Source organism: Molothrus aeneus, chromosome 4 (genome assembly GCF_037042795.1).
Source record: "Molothrus aeneus isolate 106 chromosome 4, BPBGC_Maene_1.0, whole genome shotgun sequence".
Lineage (NCBI taxonomy): Eukaryota > Metazoa > Chordata > Aves > Passeriformes > Icteridae > Molothrus > Molothrus aeneus.
The window spans coordinates 1,381,201-1,393,258 of record NC_089649.1 but is presented as its reverse complement, the minus strand read 5'-3'; the positions used below and the strand labels follow the sequence as shown (position 1 = coordinate 1,393,258).

The following is a 12,058-nucleotide window of genomic DNA, read 5'->3' as shown; positions in this document are numbered from 1 at the left end:
CCCGGAGGCAAAGAAGCGGCTTCTTCGCACACAGAGCATTGTGGCGAGCGCAGGGAGCTCCTGAGAGCGGTTTGTGCCGAAAGAAGCCCGGGACCGGCACTTAGCTTCGGAGAGCTGCGTATCTGCGTCTTCTGCGTGTCTTGCTGCTCTACACTCAGCAAAAAGCTTTTCCACCATATCTTGCAAGGAGAAACTCTGCCAGGAAAGAAAACATCCAAAATCTTGTTCTAAAGCTTGCACGGAGGTCTGCAAAGAGTTTGGCAAGAATGAAAGGTAGTTGTCCAAAACTCATTCTTTTCCAATAGAATAACCATGGAAAAGGCAGGAGAGTGGTAAAGTACTGTTTTCTCTAAGTCTGAAGGCTGCCCACACTGTGCCTGTGTGCTGCAGCTTGCATCTTCGCCTTTGGGAAGCTGCCGCTCGCCGATTCTCCCGGAGGCGAAGAAGCGGCTTCTTCGCACACAGCATTGTGGCGAGCGCAGGGAGCTCCTGAGAGCGGATTGTGCCGAAAGAAGCCCGGGACCGGCACTTAGCTTCGGAGAGCTGCGTATCTGCGTCTTCTGCGTGTCTTGCCGCTCTACACTCAGCAAAAAGCTTTTCCACCATATCTTGCAAGGAGAAACTCTGCCAGGAAAGAAAACATCCAAAATCTTGTTCTAAAGCTTGCACGGAGGTCTGCAAAGAGTTTGGCAAGAATGAAAGGTAGTTGTCCAAAACTCATTCTTTTCCAATAGAATAACAATGGAAAAGGCAGGAGAGTGGTAAAATACTGTTTTCTCTAAGTCTGAATGCTGCCCACACCGTGCCTGCATGGTGCGGCTTGCATCTTCGCCTTTGGGAAGCTGCCGCTCGCCGATTCTCCCGGAGGCGAAGAAGCGGCTTCTTCGCACACAGAGCATTGGGTCGGTCGCGGTGAGCGCCTAAGAGCGGATTCTGCCGAAAGAAGCCAGGGGCCGGCACTTAGCTTCGGAGAGCTGCGTATCTGCGTCTTCTGAGTGTCTTGCCGCTCTACACTCAGCAAAAAGCTTTTCCACCATATCTTGCAAAGAGAAACTCTGCCAGGAAAGAAAACATCCAAAATCTTCTTCTAAAGCTTGCACGGAGGTCTGCAAAGAGTTTGGCAAGAATGAAAGGTAGTTGTCCAAAACTCGTTCTTTTCCAATCTAATAACCATGGAAAAGGCAGGAGAGTGGTAAAGTACTGTTTTCTCTAAGTCTGAATGCTGCCCACACTGTGCCTGCATGGTGCGGCTTGCATCTTCGCCTTTGGGAAGCTGCCGCTCGCCGATTCTCCCGGAGGCGAAGAAGCGGCTTCTTCGCACACAGAGCATTGTGGCGAGCGCAGGGAGCTCCTGAGAGCGGTTTGTGCCGAAAGAAGCCCGGGACCGGCACTTAGCTTCGGAGAGCTGCGTATCTGCGTCTTCTGCGTGTCTTGCTGCTCTACACTCAGCAAAAAGCTTTTCCACCATATCTTGCAAGGAGAAACTCTGCCAGGAAAGAAAACATCCAAAATCTTGTTCTAAAGCTTGCACGGAGGTCTGCAAAGAGTTTGGCAAGAATGAAAGGTAGTTGTCCAAAACTCATTCTTTTCCAATAGAATAACCATGGAAAAGGCAGGAGAGTGGTAAAGTACTGTTTTCTCTAAGTCTGAAGGCTGCCCACACTGTGCCTGTGTGCTGCAGCTTGCATCTTCGCCTTTGGGAAGCTGCCGCTCGCCGATTCTCCCGGAGGCGAAGAAGCGGCTTCTTCGCACACAGCATTGTGGCGAGCGCAGGGAGCTCCTGAGAGCGGATTGTGCCGAAAGAAGCCCGGGACCGGCACATAGCTTCGGAGAGCTGCGTATCTGCGTCTTCTGCGTGTCTTGCCGCTCTACACTCAGCAAAAAGCTTTTCCACCATATCTTGCAAGGAGAAACTCTGCCAGGAAAGAAAACATCCAAAATCTTGTTCTAAAGCTTGCACGGAGGTCTGCAAAGAGTTTGGCAAGAATGAAAGGTAGTTGTCCAAAACTCATTCTTTTCCAATAGAATAACAATGGAAAAGGCAGGAGAGTGGTAAAATACTGTTTTCTCTAAGTCTGAATGCTGCCCACACCGTGCCTGCATGGTGCGGCTTGCATCTTCGCCTTTGGGAAGCTGCCGCTCGCCGATTCTCCCGGAGGCGAAGAAGCGGCTTCTTCGCACACAGAGCATTGGGTCGGTCGCGGTGAGCGCCTAAGAGCGGATTCTGCCGAAAGAAGCCAGGGGCCGGCACTTAGCTTCGGAGAGCTGCGTATCTGCGTCTTCTGAGTGTCTTGCCGCTCAACACTCAGCAAAAAGCTTTCCCACCATATCTTGCAAAGAGAAACTCTGCCAGGAAAGAAAACATCCAAAATCTTGTTCTAAAGCTTGCACGGAGGTCTGCAAAGAGTTTGGCAAGAATGAAAGGTAGTTGTCCAAAACTCGTTCTTTTCCAATCTAATAACCATGGAAAAGGCAGGAGAGTGGTAAAGTACTGTTTTCTCTAAGTCTGAAGGCTGCCCACACTGTGCCTGCATGGTGCGGCTTGCATCTTCGCCTTTGGGAAGCTGCCGCTCGCCGATTCTCCCGGAGGCGAAGAAGCGGCTTCTTCGCACACAGAGCATTGTGGCGAGCGCAGGGAGCTCCTGAGAGCGGTTTGTGCCAAAAGAAGCCCGGGACCGGCACTTAGCTTCGGAGAGCTGCGTATCTGCGTCTTCTGCGTGTCTTGCCGCTCTACACTCAGCAAAAAGCTTTTCCACCATATCTTGCAAAGAGAAACTCTGCCAGGAAAGAAAACATCCACAATCTTGTTCTAAAGCTTGCACGGAGGTCTGCAAAGAGTTTGGCAAGAATGAAAGGTAGTTGTCCAAAACTCGTTCTTTTCCAATCTAATAACCATGGAAAAGGCAGGAGAGTGGTAAAGTACTGTTTTCTCTAAGTCTGAATGCTGCCCACACTGTGCCTGCATGGTGCGGCTTGCATCTTCGCCTTTGGGAAGCTGCCGCTCGCCGATTCTCCCGGAGGCGAAGAAGCGGCTTCTTCGCACACAGAGCATTGTGGCGAGCGCAGGGAGCTCCTGAGAGCGGTTTGTGCCGAAAGAAGCCCGGGACCGGCACTTAGCTTCGGAGAGCTGCGTATCTGCGTCTTCTGCGTGTCTTGCCGCTCTACACTCAGCAAAAAGCTTTTCCACCATATCTTGCAAAGAGAAACTCTGCCAGGAAAGAAAACATCCAAAATCTTCTTCTAAAGCTTGCACGGAGGTCTGCAAAGAGTTTTGCAAGAATGAAAGGTAGTTGTCCAAAACTCGTTCTTTTCCAATATAATAACCATGGAAAAGGCAGGAGAGTGGTAAAGTACTGTTTTCTCTAAGTCTGAATGCTGCCCACACTGTGCCTGCATGGTGCGGCTTGCATCTTCGCCTTTGGGAAGCTGCCGCTTGCCGATTCTCCCGGAGGCAAAGAAGCGGCTTCTTCGCACACAGAGCATTGTGGCGAGCTCAGGGAGCTCCTGAGAGCGGTTTGTGCCGAAATAAGCCGTGGACCTGCACTTAGCTTCGGAGAGCTGCGTATCTGCGTCTTCTGCGTGTCTTGCCGCTCTACACTCAGCAAAAAGCTTTTCCACCATATCTTGCAAAGAGAAACTCTGCCAGGAAAGAAAACATCCAAAATCTTGTTCTAAAGCTTGCACGGAGGTCTGCAAAGAGTTTGGCAAGAATGAAAGGTAGTTGTCCAAAACTCGTTCTTTTCCAATAGAATAACAACGGAAAAGGCAGGAGAGTGGTAAAGTACTGTTTTCTCTAAGTCTGAAGGCTGCCCACACTGTGCCTGCATGGTGCGGCTTGCATCTTCGCCTTTGGGAAGCTGCCGCTCGCCGATTCTCCCGGAGGCAAAGAAGCGGCTTCTTCGCACACAGAGCATTGGGCTGGTCGCGGTGAGCACCTAAGAGCGGCTTCTGCCGAAAGAATCCCGGGGCCGGCACTTAGCTTCGGAGAGCTGCGTATCTGCGTCTTCTGCGTGTCTTGCCGCTCTACACTCAGCAAAAAGCTTTTCCACCATATCTTGCAAAGAGAAACTCTGCCAGGAAAGAAAACATCCAAAATCTTGTTCTAAAGCTTGCACGGAGGTCTGCAAAGAGTTTGGCAAGAATGAAAGGTAGTTGTCCAAAACTCGTACTTTTCCAATATAATAACCATGGAAAAGGCAGGAGAGTGGTAAAGTACTGTTTTCTCTAAGTCTGAATGCTGCCCACACTCTGCCTGTGTGGTGCAGCTTGCATCTTCGCCTTTGGGAAGCTGCCGCTCGCCGATTTTCCCGGAGGCAAAGAAGCGGCTTCTTCGCACACAGAGCATTGTGGCGAGCGCAGGGAGCTCCTGAGAGCGGTTAGTGCCGAAAGAAGCCCGGGACCGGCACTTAGCTTCGGAGAGCTGCGTATCTGCGTCTTCTGCGTGTCTTGCCGCTCTACACTCAGCAAAAAGCTTTTCCACCATATCTTGCAAGGAGAAAATCTGCCAGGAAAGAAAACATCCAAAATCTTGTTCTAAAGCTTGCACGGAGGTCTGCAAAGAGTTTGGCAAGAATGAAAGGTAGTTGTTCAAAACGCATTCTTTTCCAATATAATAACAATGGAAAAGGCAGGAGAGTGGTAAAGTACTGGTTTCTCTAAGTCTGAAGGCTGCCCACACTGTGCCTTCATGGTGCGGCTTGCATCTTCGCCTTTGGGAAGCTGCCGCTCGCCGATTCTCCCGGAGGCGAAGAAGCGGCTTCTTCGCCCACAGAGCAATAGGCCGGTCGCGGTTTGCACCTAAGAGCGGCTTCTGCCGAAAGAAGCCGTGGACCTGCACTTAGCTTCGGAGAGCTGCGTATCTGCGTCTTCTGCGTGTCTTGCCGCTCTACACTCAGCAAAAAGCTTTTCCACCATATCTTGCAAAGAGAAACTCTGCCAGGAAAGAAAACATCCAAAATCTTGTTCTAAAGCTTGCACGGAGGTCTGCAAAGAGTTTGGCAAGAATGAAAGGTAGTTGTCCAAAACTCGTTCTTTTCCAATAGAATAACAATGGAAAAGGCAGGAGAGTGGTAAAGTACTGTTTTCTCTAAGTCTGAAGGCTGCCCACACTGTGCCTGCATGGTAAGGCTTGCATCTTCGCCTTTGGGAAGCTGCCGCTTGCCGATTCTCCCGGAGGCAAAGAAGCGGCTTCTTCGCACACAGAGCATTGTGGCGAGCGCAGGGAGCTCCTGAGAGCGGTTTGTGCCGAAAGAAGCCCGGGACCGGCACTTAGCTTCGGAGAGCTGCGTATCTGCGTCTTCTGCGTGTCTTGCCGCTCTACACTCAGCAAAAAGCTTTTCCACCATATCTTGCAAAGAGAAACTCTGCCAGGAAAGAAAACATCCAAAATCTTGTTCTAAAGCTTGCACGGAGGTCTGCAAAGAGTTTGGCAAGAATGAAAGGTAGTTGTCCAAAACTCATTCTTTTCCAATAAAATAACCATGGAAAAGGCAGGAGAGTGGTAAAGTACTGTTTTCTCTAAGTCTGAATGCTGCCCACACTGTGCCTGCATGGTGCGGCTTGCATCTTCGCCTTTGGGAAGCTGCCGCTTGCCGATTCTCCCGGAGGCGAAGAAGCGGCTTCTTCGCACATAGAGCATTGGGTCGGTCGCGGTGAGTGCCTAAGAGCGGATTCTGCCGAAAGAAGCCAGGGGCCGGCACTTAGCTTCGGAGAGCTGCGTATCTGCGTCTTCTGCGTGTCTTGCCGCTCTACACTCAGCAAAAAGCTTTTCCACCATATCTTGCAAAGAGAAACTCTGCCAGGAAAGAAAACATCCAAAATCTTGTTCTAAAGCTTGCACGGAGGTCTGCAAAGAGCTTTGCAAGAATGAAAGGTAGTTGTCCAAAACTCGTACTTTTCCAATATAATAACCATGGAAAAGGCAGGAGAGTGGTAAAGTACTGTTTTCTCTAAGTCTGAAGGCTGCCCACACTGTGCCTGCATGGTGCGGCTTGCATCCTCGCCTTTGGGAAGCTGCCGCTCGCCGATTCTCCCGGAGGCAAAGAAGCGGCTTCTTCGCACACAGAGCATTGTGGCGAGCGCAGGGAGCTCCTGAGAGCGGTTTGTGCCAAAAGAAGCCCGGGACCGGCACTTAGCTTCGGAGAGCTGCGTATCTGCGTCTTCTGCGTGTCTTGCCGCTCTACACTCAGCAAAAAGCTTTTCCACCATATCTTGCAAAGAGAAACTCTGCCAGGAAAGAAAACATCCAAAATCTTGTTCTAAAGCTTGCACGGAGGTCTGCAAAGAGTTTGGCAAGAATGAAAGGTAGTTGTCCAAAACTCTTTCTTTTCCGATATAATAACAATGGAAAAGGCAGGAGAGTGGTAAAGTACTGTTTTCTCTAAGTCTGAAGGCTGCCCACACTGTGCCTGCATGGTGCGGCTTGCATCTTCGCCTTTGGGAAGCTGCCGCTCGCCGATTCTCCCGGAGGCGAAGAAGCGGCTTCTTCGCACACAGAGCATTGGGGCGAGCGCAGGGAGCTCCTGAGAGCGGTTTGTGCCGAAAGAAGCCCGGGACCGGCACTTAGCTTCGGAGAGCTGCGTATCTGCGTCTTCTGCGTGTCTTGCCGCTCTACACTCAGCAAAAAGCTTTCCCACCATATCTTGCAAGGAGAAACTCTGCCAGGAAAGAAAACATCCAAAATCTTGTTCTAAAGCTTGCACGGAGGTCTGCAAAGAGTTTGGCAAGAATGAAAGGTAGTTGTCCAAAACTCATTCTTTTCCAATATAATAACAATGGAAAAGGCAGGAGAGTGGTAAAGTACTGTTTTCTCTAAGTCTGAATGCTGCCCACACTGTGCCTGCATGGTGCGGCTTGCATCTTCGCCTTTGGGAAGCTGCCGCTCGCCGATTCTCCCGGAGGCGAAGAAGCGGCTTCTTCGCACACAGAGCATTGGGCCGGTCGCGGTTTGCACCTAAGAGCGGTTTGTGCCGAAATAAGCCGTGGACCTGCACTTAGCTTCGGAGAGCTGCGTATCTGCGTCTTCTGCGTGTCTTGCCGCTCAACACTCAGCAAAAAGCTTTTCCACCATATCTTGCAAAGAGAAACTCTGCCAGGAAAGAAAACATCCAAAATCTTGTTCTAAAGCTTGCACGGAGGTCTGCAAAGAGTTTGGCAAGAATGAAAGGTAGTTGTCCAAAACTCGTTCTTTTCCAATAGAATAACCATGGAAAAGGCAGGAGAGTGGTAAAGTACTGTTTTCTCTAAGTCTGAATGCTGCCCACACTGTGCCTGTGTGCTGCAGCTTGCATCTTCGCCTTTGGGAAGCTGCCGCTCGCCGATTCTCCCGGAGGCGAAGAAGCGGCTTCTTTGCACACAAAGCATTGGGCCGGTCGCGGTGAGCACCTAAGAGCGGCTTCTGCCGAAAGAAGCCGTGGACCGGCACTTAGCTTCGGAGAGCTGCGTATCTGCGTCTTCTGCGTGTCTTGCCGCTCAACACTCAGCCAAAAGCCTTTCCACCATATCTTGCAAAGAGAAACTCTGCCAGGAAAGAAAACATCCAAAATCTTGTTCTAAAGCTTGCACGGAGGTCTGCAAAGAGTTTGGCAAGAATGAAAGGTAGTTGTCCAAAACTCGTTCTTTTCCAATAGAATAACAACGGGAAAGGCAGGAGAGTGGTAAAGTACTGTTTTCTCTAAGTCTGAAGGCTGCCCACACTGTGCCTGCATGGTGCGGCTTGCATCTTCGCCTTTGGGAAGCTGCCGCTTGCCGATTCTCCCGGAGGCAAAGAAGCGGCTTCTTCGCACACAGAGCATTGGGCTGGTCGCGGTGAGCACCTAAGAGCGGCTTCTGCCGAAAGAATCCCGGGGCCGGCACTTAGCTTCGGAGAGCTGCGTATCTGCGTCTTCTGCGTGTCTTGCCGCTCAACACTCAGCAAAAAGCTTTTCCACCATATCTTGCAAAGAGAAACTCTGCCAGGAAAGAAAACATCCAAAATCTTGTTCTAAAGCTTGCACGGAGGTCTGCAAAGAGTTTGGCAAGAATGAAAGGTAGTTGTCCAAAACTCGTTCTTTTCCAATCGAATAACCATGGAAAAGGCAGGAGAGTGGTAAAGTACTGTTTTCTCTAAGTCTGAATGCTGCCCACACTGTGCCTGTGTGGTGCAGCTTGCATCTTCGCCTTTGGGAAGCTGCCGCTTGCCGATTCTCCCGGAGGCGAAGAAGCGGCTTCTTTGCACACAGAGCATTGGGCCGGTCGCGGTGAGCACCTAAGAGCGGCTTCTGCCGAAAGAAGCCGTGGACCTGCACTTAGCTTCGGAGAGCTGCGTATCTGCGTCTTCTGCGTGTCTTGCCGCTCAACACTCAGCCAAAAGCCTTTCCACCATATCTTACAACGAGAAACTCTGCCAGGAAAGAAAACATCCAAAATCTTGTTCTAAAGCTTGCACGGAGGTCTGCAAAGAGTTTGGCAAGAATGAAAGGTAGTTGTCCAAAACTCGTTCTTTTCCAATAGAATAACAATGGAAAAGGCAGGAGAGTGGTAAAGTACTGTTTTCTCTAAGTCTGAATGCTGCCCACACTGTGCCTGTGTGCTGCAGCTTGCATCTTCGCCTTTGGGAAGCTGCCGCTCGCAGATTCTCCCGGAGGCGAAGAAGCGGCTTCTTCGCACACAGAGCATTGTGGCGAGCGCAGGGAGCTCCTGAGAGCGGTTTGTGCCGAAAGAAGCCCGGGACCGGCACTTAGCTTCGGAGAGCTGCGTATCTGCGTCTTCTGCGTGTCTTGCCGCTCTACACTCAGCAAAAAGCTTTTCCACCATATCTTGCAAAGAGAAACTCTGCCAGGAAAGAAAACATCCACAATCTTGTTCTAAAGCTTGCACGGAGGTCTGCAAAGAGCTTTGCAAGAATGAAAGGTAGTTGTCCAAAACTCGTACTTTTCCAATATAATAACCATGGAAAAGGCAGGAGAGTGGTAAAGTACTGGTTTCTCTAAGTCTGAATGCTGCCCACACTGTGCCTGCATGGTAAGGCTTGCATCTTCGCCTTTGGGAAGCTGCCGCTCGCCGATTCTCCCGGAGGCAAAGAAGCGTCTTCTTCGCACACAGAGCATTGTGGCGAGCGCAGGGAGCTCCTGAGAGCGGTTTGTGCCGAAATAAGCCGTGGACCTGCACTTAGCTTCGGAGAGCTGCGTATCTGCGTCTTCTGCGTGTCTTGCCGCTCTACACTCTGCAAAAAGCTTTTCCAGCATATCTTGCAAAGAGAAACTCTGCCAGGAAAGAAAACATCCAAAATCTTGTTCTAAAGCTTGCACGGAGGTCTGCAAAGAGTTTGGCAAGAATGAAAGGTAGTTGTCCAAAACTCGTTCTTTTCCAATATAATAACAATGGAAAAGGCAGGAGAGTGGTAAAGTACTGTTTTCTCTAAGTCTGAAGGCTGCCCACACTGTGCCTGCATGGTGCGGCTTGCATCTTCGCCTTTGGGAAGCTGCCGCTTGCCGATTCTCCCGGAGGCAAAGAAGCGGCTTCTTCGCACATAGAGCATTGGGCTGGTCGCGGTGAGCACCTAAGAGCGGCTTCTTCCGAAAGAAGCCCGGGGCCGGCACTTAGCTTCGGAGAGCTGCGTATCTGCGTCTTCTGCGTGTCTTGCCGCTCAACACTCAGCAAAAAGCTTTCCCACCATATCTTGCAAGGAGAAACTCTGCCAGGAAAGAAAACATCCAAAATCTTGTTCTAAAGCTTGCACGGAGGTCTGCAAAGAGTTTGGCAAGAATGAAAGGTAGTTGTCCAAAACTCGTTCTTTTCCAATATAATAACCATGGAAAAGGCAGGAGAGTGGTAAAGTACTGTTTTCTCTAAGTCTGAATGCTGCCCACACTGTGCCTGCATGGTGCAGCTTGCATCTTCGCCTTTGGGAAGCTGCCGCTCGCCGATTCTCCCGGAGGCAAAGAAGCGGCTTCTTCGCACACAGAGCATTGTGGCGAGCCCAGGGAGCTCCTGAGAGCGGTTTGTGCCAAAAGAAGCCCGGGACCGGCACTTAGCTTCGGAGAGCTGCGTATCTGCGTCTTCTGCGTGTCTTGCCGCTCTACACTCAGCAAAAAGCTTTTCCACCATATCTTGCAAAGAGAAACTCTGCCAGGAAAGAAAACATCCAAAATCTTCTTCTAAAGCTTGCACGGAGGTCTGCAAAAAGTTTGGCAAGAATGAAAGGTAGTTGTCCAAAACTCATTCTTTTCCAATATAATAACCATGGAAAAGGCAGGAGAGTGGTAAAGTACTGGTTTCTCTAAGTCTGAAGGCTGCCCACACTGTGCCTGCATGGTGCGGCTTGCATCTTCGCCTTTGGGAAGCTGCCGCTCGCCGATTCTCCCGGAGGCGAAGAAGCGGCTTCTTCGCACACAGAGCATTGGGCTGGTCGCGGTGAGCACCTAAGAGCGGCTTCTGCCGAAATAAGCCGTGGACCTGCACTTAGCTTCGGAGAGCTGCGTATCTGCGTCTTCTGCGTGTCTTGCCGCTCTACACTCAGCAAAAAGCTTTTCCACCATATCTTGCAAGGAGAAACTCTGCCAGGAAAGAAAACATCCAAAATCTTGTTCTAAAGCTTGCACGGAGGTCTGCAAAGAGTTTGGCAAGAATGAAAGGTAGTTGTTCAAAACGCATTCTTTTCCAATATAATAACAATGGAAAAGGCAGGAGAGTGGTAAAGTACTGGTTTCTCTAAGTCTGAAGGCTGCCCACACTGTGCCTTCATGGTGCGGCTTGCATCTTCGCCTTTGGGAAGCTGCCGCTCGCCGATTCTCCCGGAGGCGAAGAAGCGGCTTCTTCGCCCACAGAGCAATAGGCCGGTCGCGGTTTGCACCTAAGAGCGGCTTCTGCCGAAATAAGCCGTGGACCTGCACTTAGCTTCGGAGAGCTGCGTATCTGCGTCTTCTGCGTGTCTTGCCGCTCTACACTCAGCAAAAAGCTTTTCCACCATATCTTGCAAGGAGAAACTCTGCCAGGAAAGAAAACATCCAAAATCTTGTTCTAAAGCTTGCACGGAGGTCTGCAAAGAGTTTGGCAAGAATGAAAGGTAGTTGTCCAAAACTCGTTCTTTTCCAATAGAATAACAATGGAAAAGGCAGGAGAGTGGTAAAGTACTGTTTTCTCTAAGTCTGAAGGCTGCCCACACTGTGCCTGCATGGTAAGGCTTGCATCTTCGCCTTTGGGAAGCTGCCGCTTGCCGATTCTCCCGGAGGCAAAGAAGCGGCTTCTTCGCACACAGAGCATTGTGGCGAGCGCAGGGAGCTCCTGAGAGCGGTTTGTGCCGAAAGAAGCCCGGGACCGGCACTTAGCTTCGGAGAGCTGCGTATCTGCGTCTTCTGCGTGTCTTGCCGCTCTACACTCAGCAAAAAGCTTTTCCACCATATCTTGCAAAGAGAAACTCTGCCAGGAAAGAAAACATCCAAAATCTTGTTCTAAAGCTTGCACGGAGGTCTGCAAAGAGTTTGGCAAGAATGAAAGGTAGTTGTCCAAAACTCATTCTTTTCCAATAAAATAACCATGGAAAAGGCAGGAGAGTGGTAAAGTACTGTTTTCTCTAAGTCTGAATGCTGCCCACACTGTGCCTGCATGGTGCGGCTTGCATCTTCGCCTTTGGGAAGCTGCCGCTTGCCGATTCTCCCGGAGGCGAAGAAGCGGCTTCTTCGCACATAGAGCATTGGGTCGGTCGCGGTGAGCGCCTAAGAGCGGATTCTGCCGAAAGAAGCCAGGGGCCGGCACTTAGCTTCGGAGAGCTGCGTATCTGCGTCTTCTGCGTGTCTTGCCGCTCTACACTCAGCAAAAAGCTTTTCCACCATATCTTGCAAAGAGAAACTCTGCCAGGAAAGAAAACATCCAAAATCTTGTTCTAAAGCTTGCACGGAGGTCTGCAAAGAGTTTGGCAAGAATGAAAGGTAGTTGTCCAAAACTCTTTCTTTTCCGATATAATAACAATGGAAAAGGCAGGAGAGTGGTAAAGTACTGTTTTCTCTAAGTCTGAAGGCTGCCCACACTGTGCCTGTGTGCTGCAGCTTGCATCTTCGCCTTTGGGAAGCTGCCGCTCGCC

General features: G+C 50.5%; 1 protein-coding gene across 1 annotated transcript in view; it reads right to left on the bottom strand.

The window, feature by feature from the left end:
- LOC136555832 (ras association domain-containing protein 6-like) overlaps window positions 1–12,058 on the bottom strand; it is a 44,694-nt gene that overhangs the window by 30,381 nt on the left and 2,255 nt on the right. The gene's annotated exons all lie outside the window — the stretch shown is intronic.